This window comes from Zingiber officinale, chromosome 2A (assembly GCF_018446385.1).
Source record: "Zingiber officinale cultivar Zhangliang chromosome 2A, Zo_v1.1, whole genome shotgun sequence".
NCBI classification, from domain to species: domain Eukaryota; kingdom Viridiplantae; phylum Streptophyta; class Magnoliopsida; order Zingiberales; family Zingiberaceae; genus Zingiber; species Zingiber officinale.
In genome coordinates, this window is record NC_055988.1 from 38794182 (window position 1) to 38811620 (window position 17439).

Below are 17439 nucleotides of genomic sequence, written 5' to 3' on the forward strand. Positions count from 1 at the left end.
TATATTCTATAACAGCTAGGGGATTGAAAACATTTGAAATCCTAAGAATCACAAAAATATTTGGTCAAGACCAACACTTCAAAATCCCCATGAATTTTGTATGCCACGTTAGTGTGGACGTATACAAATTCAAACATTTGTAAGAGGAGATTTTATCCATTAATTTTATTATCTTGTCAACCTATGTTTATGACAAATAAAATTAATAGTTGGTCTATCTTCAATCAAATATTTGGTTAAAACTTTAGAATTTAAAATAATATTGATTCCTCAAAACAATATCATTTAAATTCACCAATACCTCAAATAACGTGAATTTTGTATGTCACGATAGTGTGGACGTATACAAATTCAAACATCTGTAAGAGGAGGGTCTTACCCATTAATTATCTTGTCAACCTAACTTTATTACCTCAAACACTATGAGTTTTGTATGCCACGATAGTGTGGGCATATACAAATTCAAACATTTGTAAGAGAAGGGTTTTACCCATTAATTATCTTGTCAAACTAATTTTATTACCTCAAACACTATGAGTTTTGTATGTCATGATAGTGTGGACGTATACAAATTCAATCATTTGTAAGAGGAGGTTTTACCCATTAATTTTATTTTGTCAACCTAACTTTATGACAAATAAAATTATCTCAAACATCGTGAATTTTGTATGCCACGATAGTGTGGATGTATACAAATTCAAACATTTGTAAGAGGGGGTTTCACCTAGCTTTATGACAAATTAATAGTTGATTTTTCTTCGGCCACACAAATAATAGTAGTGACTCCGATGGAGAGGATACTATTAAATGTGTCTAAGTGTATACCATTACTTGATACTAAGTCCACTATATAAAATTGTGCCCCTTCAGTTGAAGAAGATCACACACATCCTAAATAATTTTCTATAATCATCCATTAAGGAAGTTTGATCTAGTGATCCACAAACAAACTCATCCGATGTGGAGGAAGGCACTCAGAGCCAATGCGCAATTTTGAATGCATCACTTACAAACCAGTAATGGGGACCGTAGAATTTAATTAAATTCCTCTCCCACTTAGTTATTTAGAACGAGGAATTTTAACATGCATACAAGCACACAAACACAAGCATACACAGCATAAAAGGCAATAAATAAGAAAAATAATTTTTCCAACTATTATGGCCTTTATCCATAGCTGCCCTCCGTGTGCCATCAACCCTAGCTGCTGCCATCTTTAGCCACCGCCATCGGGTCTAGTCGTCGCATCTATCTTGCTTCTTTTTTCACTGTGCCTCTGGTCCTCAAATAGTCCCACGCCTCGTAAGGATACGATCCGCGACAAAAATAAAATTTTACATTTATCGATCCTATATTCCACGAAGGAATATACATATAATCTAGATCGAACAAAATGTAAAATCCTAATAACTAATACAGCTCCTGTTGTATTTAATATTACAATCATGCACACACATAAAATGCCCTCGACATGTCCAAGGGTCCAATCACACATAAACACAACATGGCCATAATAGTTGGATCTAGGATGCCTGTAACCACAGAGTTAATCTATTTGCACATCCTACTATTATCATGCCTAAATTATGTATGACATGTGCACAATTAAACTAAAACTAAACACACAGAGGCTAAAACCTAGCTTTGATACCAATTGTTGGTTGATACTCGGAATATCATACTAGTTCCACTATACAAAAATTTTGTACAAGTGTCGAACTTTTCTTAACAACCTATTGTGTTCTTTAGAAATTAAACTTTGAATCACAAACAGAACTTAACATTATTGATTCCAAGTTCAACTTATCTGTTCTTAGAGGTTTAGATTTGGATCGCAAACGATGCTTAACATTATTAATCCAAATCCACCCATGTTACAAAGTTGATTAAATATTTATTTCAAAGATCGGCTTCCAGGTTAAATATGGCGAGGCACTAGGCCTTCTTGGGTATGGGATTATCCACCACTTCCTACACAAAGCCTTTCAATGAAATTCAATATTTAATCTCCTTATAGTAACCTTAGGTTTAACCACTAAGAACAATCAAATCACAAGATCGAAAAACAAAAGAAACATCAAATTGAAACATAAAATCGATTGCCTATAACCAATAGCCTCTTGTGTTTGGTATTTCAAAATCCATACAAAGAAAACTAGTATGATGCGGAATAAGACAACTAGTTATACCTTTCTTTGTAGCTAAAGACCTCTTAATCTTCTGTTATATTCCTCACCTCCTCTTGGACGTCGTGTGGGCGACAATCTACCAAGATGAATTCCATCAGGATCACTTCTTCTTCTCCAAGACTCTTGAGCCATCAAGGGATGCCAAAATACGAAATTTCCTTCTTCTTCTTCTCCTTCAAGCATGTAACAACCCAAATTTCTCCATTTCGAGTCTGAAAAGTAATTTTAAAATATTTAAAAATGCTATAAAAAATTCTAGAGATTTTTAGAAATTTTTAGAGTATTTTTATGTAATTTTTGGAGGTCGTTTGGTATTTTTACTAAACGAAGGAAGTTTCGACAAAAAAATGTTCAAGTCGAGATTAGAACCGTGGACCTCGAACCTGAACCAAGCCTTAACCGAATCCAGCTAGCCAACTGTTCCAGCAGGTGTTTCATATTAAAGAAGGAGAAATATTCTATTTAAGCAGTAGTTAATGAATAGGAAATAAATAGGAAGAAAAAATGGTTGCAACCGAGATTCGAACCCACGAGCCACGCCTTAAGTAGAACGCAGCCAACCTACTGTGCCAGCGGGTTTTGCTAATTTAGGAAGGAGCGGAATATATTTAAGGTATAAGTTATAATTGAAACCCTAGTTATAAGAAAAGAGAACTTAGGTTTTCTTTTTGGTTTTCCCGAATCCTTTCCCTCTCCTAACCTTTCTCGTGCGGCGACGGTGACCTTATTTTTCCCAGTCCTTCTTCCTTCACCCAACGCCGGCCTGCCTCGCAGACGACCACACATGCGGAGGCCGACGCCCCCCTGGCAATCTTATGCTCTTCTCCCAGCGACCTCCTCTGTCCGATGCCGTGCCTTCCTCCGCCGCCCTTCTCCCTGCGACTCCCTGTGACCGACGCTGTCGGAGCCGCATCGCCACTTCCAGCCATTCACATCCAGGCAGTAGGGTCGGGGTGGGGGTTGCCAGAGGTTGAGACGTTGCCGACTGCCCCAAACCCATTGAGATCCGTTGCCTCTGCCAGCCTCGGTCAGCCACTGCCGAAGAAGAAGAAGCCAAGGGTAACCTTTCTGCTTTACCTAAATTGGGTCCAAAGTATTATATTTTCGAGCAGAATTTGGAATTTGAGGTTGGTTACGGAGTTGGGGAATTAACAAGTTGCTGTTAACAATGAGGTTGGTGAGTTAACCCTCATCCAAGAAGGCACATCACCGAAGCCTAATTCCTCTCTTCCTCCTTTCGCGTGCGCGGCGATTCTGCTTGATCTAACCGAAAAGCTCTCTTCGGTTGTAAGTCCAAGAACACGAAGGGTAAGTTGCTACTCACCTGTGGTAAGAGTAGCTCCGATTTTGCTTTGGTGTTTCCTTGTTTTCTTGAATTTTGCTGTGAAGAATCTTGGTTTTTGTTTGCTGCCGTGAACCCTAAAGAAAGAAGAGAAGAATTAGTTCAGTTTAGGCATGAAGGACAGATTTGATTTAGGTTTTAGTTTCCTTCTTTGATTCGGATTAACCTGTACATTCTTTGCTGCCGTGAGTTTCAAAGGAAGGAAGTAAATAAGTTAAGCATGTAGGGTTGCTGCCATGTTACTTCTGTTGGCTTCAGATTTTAGTTGGTTAGTTAGGTATATGGCTTGGTTTTCTACAGATTTTGGATTTATGCTATATAGTTCTGTTTAGCACAGCAATCACTACTTTTGGTTCCCTGCCATGAGTTCTTGTAGGAAGATGAGAAGGGGTTTCATTGGGTTTGGCAAATGGTTAGGCCTCTCAATTCTGATAACAAGCAAGTTTGATTACTTAGGTTTCAACTCAGCAAGCTTGATTTATTAGGTTTCAATTCAGCAAGCTTGATTTATTATGCTTCAATTCAGCAATCCTGATTCCTTTTGTTTCAATCCCACAAGTTTTATTCCTTTTGTTACAAATTCAGCAGGTTAGCTAATTTAGTTTTCTTTCAACAAGTTAGCTGAATTCAGTCATAGTTTTCTGTGCTAATACTGGGTACGAACAGCTATACATAGTGTAATTTGTAGCTTAGTTTTTACTTGTTAACTCCATGAGCATGATTAGCTTTAAGTTTAGTATTTTAACCATTGGATTAGTTGGTCTATGTGACACTTATCATGCTAAGTTGGGTAGCATATTTATATATCTCATCTATTGGTTTTAGGGCTGTCGTGTATTAAAAATGGTTCTATAGGGCTGCCGTGTATCCCAACCACTCTAGCTTAATTTGAATATGCAAAAGGGATAAGTTAATTGTAACGCCCCAATTTTCCCTATTCTGAGTTTCAAACGTCCATAAAAATGTTTGAAACTACTGTTAAAATATTCTAGAGATTTTTAGAAATTTTTAGAGTATTTTTGCGTAATTTTTGGAGGTCGTTTAGTATTTTTACAAAACCAAAGAAGTTTAAGCAAAAAACGTTGGAGGAGAGGTTCAAACCCGCGACCTCGGGTCGGACTGAACCAAGCCAAACCGGCTTGACCAGCTGGGATAAGAGATTTATGTTAATCTCATATAGAGTTAAATAAGGTTATAATATAGTTGGGTTATATCCGAATACTTATAAAAGGAAATAAGTTTTGGGATTTTAAGAAAACCTAACTTTTTCTCCCGAAAACCTAATCTCCTTCGCTCTTCTCCCTCGCGACGGCGCAAAGCTGCGGCGGAAACCTAGAGCGAGCTAGGGTTGGAGATTCCGGCGCCGGCGAGACTTGATTCCAGCCGTCCCTCATCCACGGTGGATGTTCCCGACGGAGAGAAGCCCGAGAGCTCCGAGAACACGCTGGAAAAGTTGCTACCCGAGCCCTAGAAGCCCTCCTTCCCATCTTCTCGGTTGTAAGTGCAAGAACAAGAGGTGAGTTGCTTCTCACCTGCAGTAGGAGTAGCTCCGAGTTTTCGATTTTCGTTTCCTTGCTCATGGATTCTATTGTGCCGAATAGATGGTCCTAGGGTTGTCATGCATCCCTTCCTTTAGTTGTTGCTAGGTATTTTGCCATGCAAATTTAGGTTTCGGTTTGTTCCCTTGCTTCTCTGTTTTCGGATCATACCGTACAGGTTGCCACCTCATGTTTGCTGTCGTGAGGTTGAAGAAAGAAGAAAAGGATTAGTTTAGGTTAAGCATGAAGAACAGTTACAAAACTTAGGTTTCCAGTAGTAGTTCTACCCTATTAGCAGCACGTTGGAGATTTTGGGTTGCTTTACAATAAGAGTTAAGCTGTGAAGGTGTCATTTAGGTTTATTTTAAATTTTACAGCGAGATGAACTTGATCTTATGCAAAGAAAAAGGGGCACGAGTAACTTCCACTGGGTTGCTGTGCAATTTCGGCTACTGAGCTGGCTATAAGAAGGCTCAGATTTATTAAATCGGATCAAGTCAATATTTGTTGAACCACACGTACAACAGAACCGTGAAAAGGATCTGCTGAACTTGAAATAGAGTAGTAGTAGTAGTAATTGTACATGTGGTTTTATTTCTTTGAAATCTGTTATTTCTGTGCTATTTACCAGAAATGCAATTATAACAGAATAATTGACTTCATTTGCTACTGCACCAAGCTTTACATAGGTTTAAACTTTAGCAGATTATAGTCTTGTTGTGCCATGCATTTGACATGTACAGCCTTAGTTTTGGGAGTATTCAGTAGAGCATGTGCTACTAGTTTTTCCCATGAAATTTTAGAACATCCACTTTGTTTTTACAGATTTCATTAAGCAGTATAGTGCAGATTTGTTAAGCTTAGGATGTAGATTTGCTTAAAGTATGATTAGTAAGCTTAAAGTTACTTTCTTTTGCTCTTATCACAGCATGTTTAGAAAGTCCAAAGTTGCTTTCTTTTGCCCTATTTTACAGCATGTACAGAAAGCTCAAGGTTGCATTCTTTTGCTCTATTTTACAGCATGTTTAGAAAGTCCAAGTTGCTTTCTTTTGCTCTATTTTATAGCATGATTAGTAAGTTCAAAGTTGCTTTCTTTTACTCTATTTTATAGCATGATTAGTAAGCTCAAAGTTGTTTTCATTTGCTATTTTAATATGCATGAACAACCATGTATTCTAGTGGAAAAATGAGAATCCTATTAAATACTTTTAGAAGTATTAACAAGTAAAAGAAAGAAAAAGAAAAGAAAGAGAAAGGCCAAGGCCTTAAGTAAATCCCAAAGTCAAGATTTTAGGGATTTTTGGCACACAAGGTGTCTATTAAAATGCCAAGACATTTAAAGAATAAGTAATTAAGATAAAAAGTATTTTACTTTTAAAGGGCATGTACCGGACACAAGGTCCAAGGGATGGGCTCCAAGTTGCCCCTAGGCACAAGGCCTAGAAGTATCTTAGTAGTTTCGGGATTAGCTACCTCGATTCTTATTAAGAATGCGCGCAAAGTGGTACAATGTCGGGCCCAAGAAGAAGTTGATTACTATTTTGAAGTATTAAAGTATAAGTTTTGAAACAAATGAAACAAGCTTCAAATATGTTTAGAATTAGAAAGTTTAGTTTCTTGTTATTTGAAGCATGCAGTAGTAGTTTTATTTGTTTCTTGCTATTAGCTTATTCAGCATGTTTAGCTTTACATGTTTAATAGTTTTACATGTTTAGTAGTTTTACAAGTTTAGTAGTTTTACATGTTTAGCTTTACATGTTTAGTAGTTTTACAAGTTTAGTAGTTTTACATGTTTAGTATGCTTCTTTTATAGTTTCATTCTTATGGGCATGATTAACTATACATGTTTAGTATTTCAGTTAGCATGATTCCTTTGCTATGTATGAGCATGAGTAGCTTTACATGTTAGCATTCAGTTTTAGCATGTTTTTATTTATATACATGCATATCGAGTTTTTGTGAGTAGATAGCGCTCACTAAGCTTTATGCTTATAGACTGCACTTCCTCCTACTGCAGATAAAGGAAAGGAAAAGATTTAGCAAGGAAGGCGACAAGGTGGTGGTGATGAAGGTGTGTGATGGCTGGACTATGGAGAGATCCAGAATGAGCTGGCAAATTGCCAAGACTTTTCTGTTTAGTTATTTTAGTTCTCTTTTAATGCTATGATGAAGTTGAGATTGTAATTGAGTCTATTCCGCACTTGTAGTTTGGTATGTCTTATCGTTGGAGTTCTATTTGTTTACTATTGCTAGAATAGTTTCCTTTTAGTTATTGTGATATTATTACTGCGTGGTTGTGAAGTATTTATACCAGCCGCATGTGGCTGATGGTTTATTATTTGTTTGTATTATGGGAAATGGTCACCGGTACAGGGGAGACTCTGCCGAAATTTTTCGGTAGGGTTTTCCTAGAGATTTTTAATAAACCGGTTAAGTAGAGTTAGTAGATAAGTAACGGTCACTCTTAGAGAGTAGTAGTAGTAAGAAGGGTGGTCGTTACAGTTGGTATCAGAGCAGTTCCCATTCTCCAGCATCACACACACATCAGCATCAGCCATGCCGTCTTCAAGTAAGAAAGTATTTAAAATTCTTTCTTTATTCTGCTTTCCTTATTATTAACTGCAGTATAGAGTATTTGTTTTTAAGTGCTTAAGTAAGATAGAAGGTTTTGTTTCCCTTTTCTATATTCATATATAAGTATGATTAGAAGGGTTAGAAAAGCTATCAAGCTTTTTCCTCTGCATAATTAGATGTCAAGAAGAGGACGTCCCCGTACCGTTCATACTGAGGACCGAGTTTAGGAGAACGAAGAGCCCAGAACCCCTGGGCCTATTCTCTCTGAAGTTGTTGCTCAACTTCAGAGACAAGTAGCGAGCAGTAGCAAGTGATTGCCAATCTAATGGCCAATCAAAAGCCAGCTCCTCCCACTTACCTAACCATTAATGTGGAGACCCCAGTGGTGACTGAAGTCCCATCAGTTGCCTTGGAAGTCGCCACAGCATCTAAAAGACAAGAAGCATATCTCATCCAGTGGCTGAAGCTGAAACCAGAAAGCTTCTCAGGAACGACTGAGCCCTGGGATCCCCAGGCTTGGTTCAAGACATTTGAGAGCACAATGGAGCTTCTTGATTGACCAGAAGTCGAGAAGGTTGATACCATTAAGTGTGCCTCTTTCTGCCTATCTGGATATGCTTGTATGTAGTGGGAGCGAGTTAAGAGTAAGAGAGCAGTCAACCAGATGAACTGGGTTGACTTTGAGATAGAGTTTTACTAAGAGTTCTTCCGCCAACGGATCACCAATAAACAGTATGAGGAAGTTTAGACAAGGTGACCTACCAGTAGAAGAAACGGTCAAAAGATTCAACAGACTAGCTCACCTTTGCCTAGAGTTAGTAAGTACAGTGAAAGAATGAGTCATACTGATGCTCCTAATGCTGAGACCAGAAATAACACCTAATGTGATGTAGTGAAACTCACCGACCATAGATTGGTGAAGAACTAGTCAGTAGGGCATTAGTGAGCACTATCTGAACAGCATCAAGGCACAACAAACACAACACAAGCCAGTCAAGATAGAAGACAAGACAGTGGGGAGTCAGAAACCCCAGTTAAGTAATTAGAACTAGAAAGACAATGATAACAAGAAAGACCCAAGTAGGAAGATGTTCGGGTAGTCTGTGGGTACCCAGAGGTGTTCCCAGAAGAGCTACCTGGACTACTTCCCAGCAGATAAGTGGAGTTTGAAATTGAATTGGTTCCTGACATCAGCCCAATTTCAAAAGCTCCTTACCGAATTTCTCTAGCAGAGCTAAGAGAGTTACAAGAACAATTTCAGGAGCTACTTGACAAGGGTTTCATCCGCCCTAGTCACTCACCTTGGGGAGCTCCTGTGTTGTTTGTCAAGAAGAAAGACGGATCTATGCTAATGTGCATAGATTTTAGAGTGCTGAGCAAAGTAACAGTTAAGGACTAGTACCCTCTTTCCAGAATAGATGATCTATTTGATCAGCTAAAGAGGGCAACAATGTTCCCTAAAATATACCTGCGTTTTGGGAACCATCAGTTGAAAGCGAAAGGAAGTAATACACCCAGTTAAAGCTAACAAAGTGGTAGATGCACTAAGCAGAAAGTCCAGTGCATCCCTGATGTCTCTGTCATCATTAGCCCTGCCACTGAAGAAAGAGTTGTCAGACCTTGGAGTCGAAATTATTTATGGGCAACTCTCTGCATTGACCTTAGAGTCAACCCTGCTTGAGGATATACAGAGAAAGCAAAGTGAAGATCCAGATATCCAAAAGATCAAGCAAGGGATACAAGAAGAAGAAAATTCTGAATTTTGAGTATCAGACAGTGGAATTCTTTATCAGGGAAGTCGCCTTTGTGTTCCCAATGATGAAGAGCTGAGAAAGAAAATTTTAGAAGAAGCTCACAGTACACCGTACTCTATGCATCCTGGTTCTACTAAGATGTATCAAGACGTGAAACAGAGATTCTGGTGGTCTGGACTCAAAAGAGATGTAGCTAATTATGTCAGTACCTGCCTGACATGTCAGAGGGTCAAAGCAGAACACCAGAGACCAGGAGGAGTCCTACAACCCCTCCCAATACCAGAGTGGAAGTGGGAAGACATATCCATGGACTTTATAACAGGCCTTCCAAAAACTACAAATGGATATGACGCAATATGGGTAGTAGTGGACAGATTGACCAAGTCTGTTCATTTTCTAGCCATCAAGGTGTCCCACTCTATAGAGCAGTTGGCACAGTTATATGTTAAGGAAGTGATCAGACTTCATGGAGTTCCCAAATCTATTGTGTATGATAGAGATGGGCGCTTCACCTCTCACTTTTGGGAGTGTGTTCAGACTGCACTAGACACCAAACTCAAGTTCAGCACAGCCTTCCATCCTCAGACCGATGGACAGACAGAGCGAGTAAATCAGATCCTAGAAGATATGCTCAGAGCTTGTGCACTAGATTTCAAGGGAAGTTGGTGCAAGTATCTATGCTTAGCTGAGTTTGCCTACAACAATAGCTATCAGGCCACCATCAAGATGGCACCATATGAGGCGTTGTATGGCAGAAAGTGCAGATCACCCATATGCTAGCAAGAAGCAGGAGAGAGAAAGGAAATGGAAGTAGAGCTGGGCATTCAGACAGAGCTGATAGAAGAAACCACTCAGGCTATTCTATGATGCGATATGGGTAATAGTAGACAGAAAAGCTATGCTGACACACGCCGTAGGCCACTGGAATTTCAAGTGGGAGATTCAGTTTTTCTCAAAGTTGCTCCTATGAAGGGAGTGATGAGATTTGGCAAGAAGGGCAAATTAAGTCCTCGCTATGTAGGACCTTACCTGATTACGGACAGGATTGGGAAGGTAGCTTAAAAGCTGGAATTACCACAAGACATGTCAGCAATACACAATGTATTTCATGTCTCCATGTTAAAGAAGTGCCTCCGTGCCCCTAGCCAAGTGATTGAGCCTCAGTCAGTGCAGATCCAAGAGGATCTTAGTTTTGAGAGCAGACCTACACAGATAGTGGACAGAGCAGTTAAGAGATTGAGAAACAAAGAAGTACCACTAGTAAAGGTCGTCTGGCAGAACCAGAAGCACGAGGAAATCACTTGGGAGCGGGAGGACAGCATGAGACAGAAGTATCCAGAGCTATTCTAAGTTCGAGAACGAACTTTTTATAAGGTATGGGGGATTGTAACGCCCCAATTTTCCCTATTCTGAGTTTCAAACGTCCATAAAAATGTTTGAAAATACTGTTAAAATATTCTAGAGATTTTTAGAAATTTTTAGAGTATTTTTGCGTAATTTTTGGAGGTCGTTTAGTATTTTTACAAAACCAAAGAAGTTTAAGCAAAAAACGTTGGAGGAGAGGTTCAAACCCACGACCTCGGGTCGGACTGAACCAAGCCAAACCGGCTTGACCAGCTGGGATAAGAGATTTATGTTAATCTCATATAGAGTTAAATAAGGTTATAGTATAGTTGGGTTATATCCGAATACTTATAAAAGGAAATAAGTTTTGGGATTTTAAGAAAACCTAACTTTTTCTCCCGAAAACCTAATCTCCTTCCCTCTTCTCCCTCGCGACGGCGCAAAGCTGCGGCGGAAACCTAGAGCGAGCTAGGGTTGGAGATTCCGGCGCCGGCGAGACTTGATTCCAGCCGTCCCTCATCCACGGTGGCTGTTCCCGACGGAGAGAAGCCCGAGATGTAAAATACCGGAAAATAGGCGAATATTAATAAGGGATTTTTCTGGAATTTTTGGAAATTTTTCAGGAATTTTTCGGAGCTCGTACGAACGAGTTAACGTGGAAAAAAAAAATCTATTTAGGCTACCCTATTTAAGCGAGGAGAAGATTATATTTATATAATCTTTTTCCTTTTATTTTCTTATTCCTTTTTATTTACATTTGTCGCCGTTTTTCTTCTTTGCCGAGCCGTGCCCGCGCGCCCTCTTTTCTCCCCGACGCCGCCGATCTCGTCCGAGCCCTAACCGCCGGGCCGGCGGTTTTCCTCCTCTCCTCCTACTTCATCCTCCCTTCCACTTCTTCTTCTTCTCCCTCCGGCGACGCCGCACGAGCACAATCGAACCGGACTATCTCCTTGCCCTAATCTGCCGCCGGCTGAGTTCCTGCTACCTTTTTCCTCTAGCCGACGACAGCCACTTGAGTAGCGCCGGCCACCCCCGATCGCCGGCACTCGAGTACCACTGTTTGGGTTCTTATGTGCCCTAGCTTCTGCCGCCGACGACGAGAGCCACTGCCGAGTCCTTCCCTGTGCCCTAGCCGACACTTGCTCCCGAGCCACTTCGACCACCCCGACTGTTGACCGAGCAGCACCGCTGTAAATCCTTTCCGGCACCTCTATCCTTCCGAGCGGTGCAGAGCTTGGATATTCTTCTCTGTTATTGATCAATCCTTCTTTGTGGTGGATCAACAAGCACAACTATGAGTTAGGTAAGGATTTTTGTTAAGGTCAACAGTGATATGGATTTAGGTATACTACTATAAGGTTTTCTACTAAGTTGGATTTGGAATTTGTTTTCCAATTGGCAGCGAACGGTCTGAAGTTGCTGGATTCCGGTCTTTCCGTTGTGAATCGGATCAGTTGCCATCACAGACGACTGAAGGAGAGTTAGAGGTAAGGATTATGGTTTTGATATTTGTGGTAGATTATTGCTAGTTGAGTTAGTAATAATTAATAATTTAGGTTCGGAAGTTATGTAATGGTGTAATTGGGGTTAATGAAACTAACCATAACTGGTCAGTGGGTTAGGAATTTGTTTAGCTATTTGTTTATAATTAAATTAGCTAAACTGTGCGATTTAACACAGGACTTTGATTCGAGACGAGCATCTCGGAGTCAGACTGGACCATTTCTTATTGGAGGCGGGTACTTTGACTTGTGTCTTTTGATATGCATGATAATATGTTTAACATATAACAGTAATTGTGTTACCTGTTTATTTCGGTTGGTCACTACATGATTAGTACATGTTGTTTGTTTATTTATTCTGCACTGCATATTGTCTACCTGATCACATATGCCTTAGGTAGTGACCTAACCACATGCTCTGTTATATTCTGGATCTAGGGTTTATTTGATACCCTCTTCGATTTGTGTACCTTCTATTTGATACGTCTTCTTGTGGTACACACTTTGTATCTATTTATATGGATCATGCCATGTTATTCATGAGATTGCCATGTTCAGTATCATGCATCATGATTGCATGCTGTGCGATTGTCGGCTCTACTTTGGTTGAGCTCATCGCCAGCTACATGTACTGCACACATCACCCATGGATTTGTATATCTGGCTGGTGTGTGGCGGTTCTGCTGTTTGGCTCCGTTGGTCAGGCGACTCAGCGTGGTAGCCGGCAGTCAGTTCCGCTTTGTTTGGCTCCGTTGGCATTTAGGGTAGCAGCGTGGTAGCCGGCAGATGGTGGACTTTATTTGGCTCCGTTGGTCAGGAGACTCAGCGTGGTAGCCGGCAGAGATATCCTCCCCGTCATCGTGTACCGGGAGATGAGAGCATTGAGCTCCCCCATTTATGATTTGGGGTCACAGGACAGGAGTACTCCGACAGCATCCCGTTTACTCTGTCATTGCACAGGAGCATTGATTTCAGAGTATGGGGTTGACATATACATTTATTGCATTTTTATTTGCTTGTGATTGCTGCACTTATATGCTGCATTTGTTTGGATGCATTGATTGACATGCATACAGGATTATGACTCACTCGGTCTGACGACCAGTTACCTTTATACTTTGATCCGGTTAGTACAGTTATCTCCTGATTTCGTTTCAGTTGCATTTATTCCTTCTCGTATTCAGGAGACTGTACGCATGATTAGTGTTGTCTGTTATTTATTTTATTATGCATATCAGTTGTACCTGCTGAGTGTTGGACTCACCCCGCCTCCATTGTTGAGGCTGTCCGGAGCAGTTCCAGTCGCTGGCCCCCCATATGCACGTAGAGCTAGTTCTCTACTAGTTCGTTATTGGTTTTATTTTTGGCCTTTTTCTATATCAGACTTTGTTTTAGTATTGTCTTTGGATTTTTCCTATAGATATTGTATGGATTGACACCTTTTTATGGATTTTTGATATGGTATTGGATTTCATTCTACTACGTACCTGCCTGGACGGCAGAAGAGGTGAGTTCGTTGGATTTGAGCTTTACGAGTGTAGTGGAGTAGGGTGGATTTTGAGTCAGAGTCCTATTGTTATTGATTACTATTATTAACTGCGTGGTTGTGACAGCCAGAGGCTGAATATCTTTATAAACTGCGTGGTGTTTGTTTTTATTTATTGTTATCATTCCAGCCGCCTGTGGCTGATGTATATGTGATATGTAGAAAGTTTCATATTGTCCGCCGTACAGGGGAGATGCTGCCGAAATTTCTTCGGACAGAGACTCCTCTGGGGCGTGACACGAGAGCTCCGAGAACACGCCGGAAAGTTGCTACCCGAGCCCTAGAAGCCCTCCTTCCCTTCTTCTCGGTTGTAAGTGCAAGAACAAGAGGTGAGTTGCTTCTCACCTGCAGTAGGAGTAGCTCCGAGTTTTCGATTTTCGTTTCCTTGCTCATGGATTCTATTGTGCCGAATAGATGGTCCTAGGGTTGTCATGCATCCCTTCCTTTAGTTGTTGCTAGGTATTTTGCCATGCAAATTTAGGTTTCGGTTTGTTCCCTTGCTTCCCTGTTTTCGGATCATACCGTACAGGTTGCCACCTCATGTTTGCTGTCGTGAGGTTGAAGAAAGAAGAAAAGGATTAGTTTAGGTTAAGCATGAAGAACAGTTACAAAACTTAGGTTTCCAGTAGTAGTTCTACCCTATTAGCAGCACGTTGGAGATTTTGGGTTGCTTTACAATAAGAGTTAAGTTGTGAAGGTGTCATTTAGGTTTATTTTAAATTTTACAGCAAGATGAACTTGATCTTATGCAAAGAAAAAGGGGCACGAGTAACTTCCACTGGGTTGCTGTGCAATTTCGGCTACTGAGCTGGCTATAAGAAGGCTCAGATTTATTAAATCGGATCAAGTCAATATTTGTTGAACCACACGTACAACAGAACCGTGAAAAGGATCTGCTGAACTTGAAATAGAGTAGTAGTAGTAGTAATTGTACATGTGGTTTTATTTCTTTGAAATCTGTTATTTCTGTGCTATTTACCAGAAATGCAATTATAACAGAATAATTGACTTCATTTGCTACTGCACCAAGCTTTACATAGGTTTAAACTTTAGCAGATTATAGTCTTGTTGTGCCATGCATTTGACATGTACAACCTTAGTTTTGGGAGTATTCAGTAGAGCATGTGCTACTAGTTTTTCCCATGAAATTTTAGAACATCCACTTTGTTTTTACAGATTTCATTAAGCAGTATAGTGCAGATTTGTTAAGCTTAGGATGTAGATTTGCTTAAAGTATGATTAGTAAGCTTAAAGTTACTTTCTTTTGCTCTTATCACAGCATGTTTAGAAAGTCCAAAGTTGCTTTCTTTTGCCCTATTTTACAGCATGTACAGAAAGCTCAAGGTTGCATTCTTTTGCTCTATTTTACAGCATGTTTAGAAAGTCCAAGTTGCTTTCTTTTGCTCTATTTTATAGCATGATTAGTAAGTTCAAAGTTGCTTTCTTTTACTCTATTTTATAGCATGATTAGTAAGCTCAAAGTTGTTTTCATTTGCTATTTTAATATGCATGAATAGCCATGTATTCTAGTGGAAAATGAGAATCCTATTAAATACTTTTAGAAGTATTAACAAGTAAAAGAAAGAAAAAGAAAAGAAAGAGAAAGGCCAAGGCCTTAAGTAAATCCCAAAGTCAAGATTTTAGGGATTTTTGGCACACAAGGTGTCTATTAAAATGCCAAGGCATTTAAAGAATAAGTAATTAAGATAAAAAGTATTTTACTTTTAAAGGGCATGTACCGGACACAAGGTCCAAGGGATGGGCTCCAAGTTGCCCCTAGGCACAAGGCCTAGAAGTATCTTAGTAGTTTCGGGATTAGCTACCTCGATTCTTATTAAGAATGCGCGCAAAGTGGTACAATGCCGGGCCCAAGAAGAAGTTGATTACTATTTTAAAGTATTAAAGTATAAGTTTTGAAACAAATGAAACAAGCTTCAAATATGTTTAGAATTAGAAAGTTTAGTTTCTTGTTATTTGAAGCATGCAGTAGTAGTTTTATTTGTTTCTTGCTATTAGCTTATTCAGCATGTTTAGCTTTACATGTTTAATAGTTTTACATGTTTAGTAGTTTTACAAGTTTAGTAGTTTTACATGTTTAGCTTTACATGTTTAGTAGTTTTACAAGTTTAGTAGTTTTACATGTTTAGTATGCTTCTTTTATAGTTTCATTCTTATGAGCATGATTAACTATACATGTTTAGTATTTCAGTTAGCATGATTCCTTTGCTATGTATGAGCATGAGTAGCTTTACATGTTAGCATTCAGTTTTAGCATGTTTTTATTTATATACATGCATATCGAGTTTTTGTGAGTAGATAGCGCTCACTAAGCTTTATGCTTATAGACTGCACTTCCTCCTACTGCAGATAAAGGAAAGGAAAAGATTTAGCAAGGAAGGTGACAAGGTGGTGGTGATGAAGGTGTGTGATGGCTGGACTATGGAGAGATCCAGAATGAGCTGGCAAATTCCCAAGACTTTTCTGTTTAGTTATTTTAGTTCTCTTTTAATGCTATGATGAAGTTGAGATTGTAATTTGAGTCTATTCCGCACTTGTAGTTTGGTATGTCTTATCGTTGGAGTTCTATTTGTTTACTATTGCTAGAATAGTTTCCTTTTAGTTATTGTGATATTATTACTGCGTGGTTGTGAAGTATTTATACCAGCCGCATGTGGCTGATGGTTTATTATTTGTTTGTATTATGGGAAATGGTCACCGGTACAGGGGAGACTCTGCCGAAATTTTTCGGTAGGGTTTTCCTAGAGATTTTTAATAAACCGGTTAAGTAGAGTTAGTAGATAAGTAACGGTCACTCTTAGAGAGTAGTAGTAGTAGTAAGAAGGGTGGTCGTTACATTAATACCCTTTAATCTTGGTTTAGGGCTGCCGTGTATTAATAGTAGTTCTTTAGGGCTGCTATAGCATGAGGTTGAAGATTTTGTTAAAGATGGGTGCTTTATGTATAGAATTAGCTTTTGGAAGAGGTTAAGAATAGCATGCATGTTTATAATAAGCTTGCACAACCTTCTAATATTAAGCATATAGTTTATAGTCTTTCTATTACTGCCGTGGGCATAAACAACATGCATATCACGAAGATGCAGTCCTCCACTTTTAGGGTGCAGATTTGAAGTTTGCTACTTCCTTAATGAGCAAGAATAGTTCTTTAATTTAAAGCATGTGTTCCATTAAATCTTTTTAGGAGATTATGAGTAGTTATAAGTAAAAAGAGACTAAGGTCTTGATAGGAAAAGATTAATATTTTAAAGTATAAGAAGTATAAGTTTTATAGAGTTTCAAGTTCTAACTAGTTTAGACCCTTTTGTTATCAATTGTTTAACATGTTACTAGATTCTTTGTTAGTGATCCTTTAACCTGCAATTATAGTTTTAAGTTTAGCATGTTAGTTTCAAATTTCATGAAAACATTTCAGATGTAGATTTTCAGTTTTAGTATATGCAGCGAACTACTTTTTATTCCAAATATATAGTTAGATTTTTCTTTAATCTTTTTGTTTCCCTTTGTTTTGCTATTAGGCAATGAACATAGAATGGCTTGGATTAGGTATTGGTTTATTAGGCTAATTGGAGGTTGATCTGGCAGTGATTTTGGTTTATTTTATGATGAAGTAGGTAGTGTAATCTCTTTAGT

The 17439-nt window shown here is 39.1% G+C and overlaps 1 long non-coding RNA gene across 1 annotated transcript; it reads left to right on the forward strand.

The window, feature by feature from the left end:
- Positions 1-11949: 11949 nt before the first annotated feature.
- LOC122039595 lies at positions 11950-12441 on the forward strand. The gene is made up of 3 exons (XR_006128259.1): positions 11950-12044; positions 12144-12228; positions 12422-12441. It is a non-coding gene; the product is annotated as an uncharacterized LOC122039595 (long non-coding RNA).
- Positions 12442-17439: the final 4998 nt, after the last annotated feature.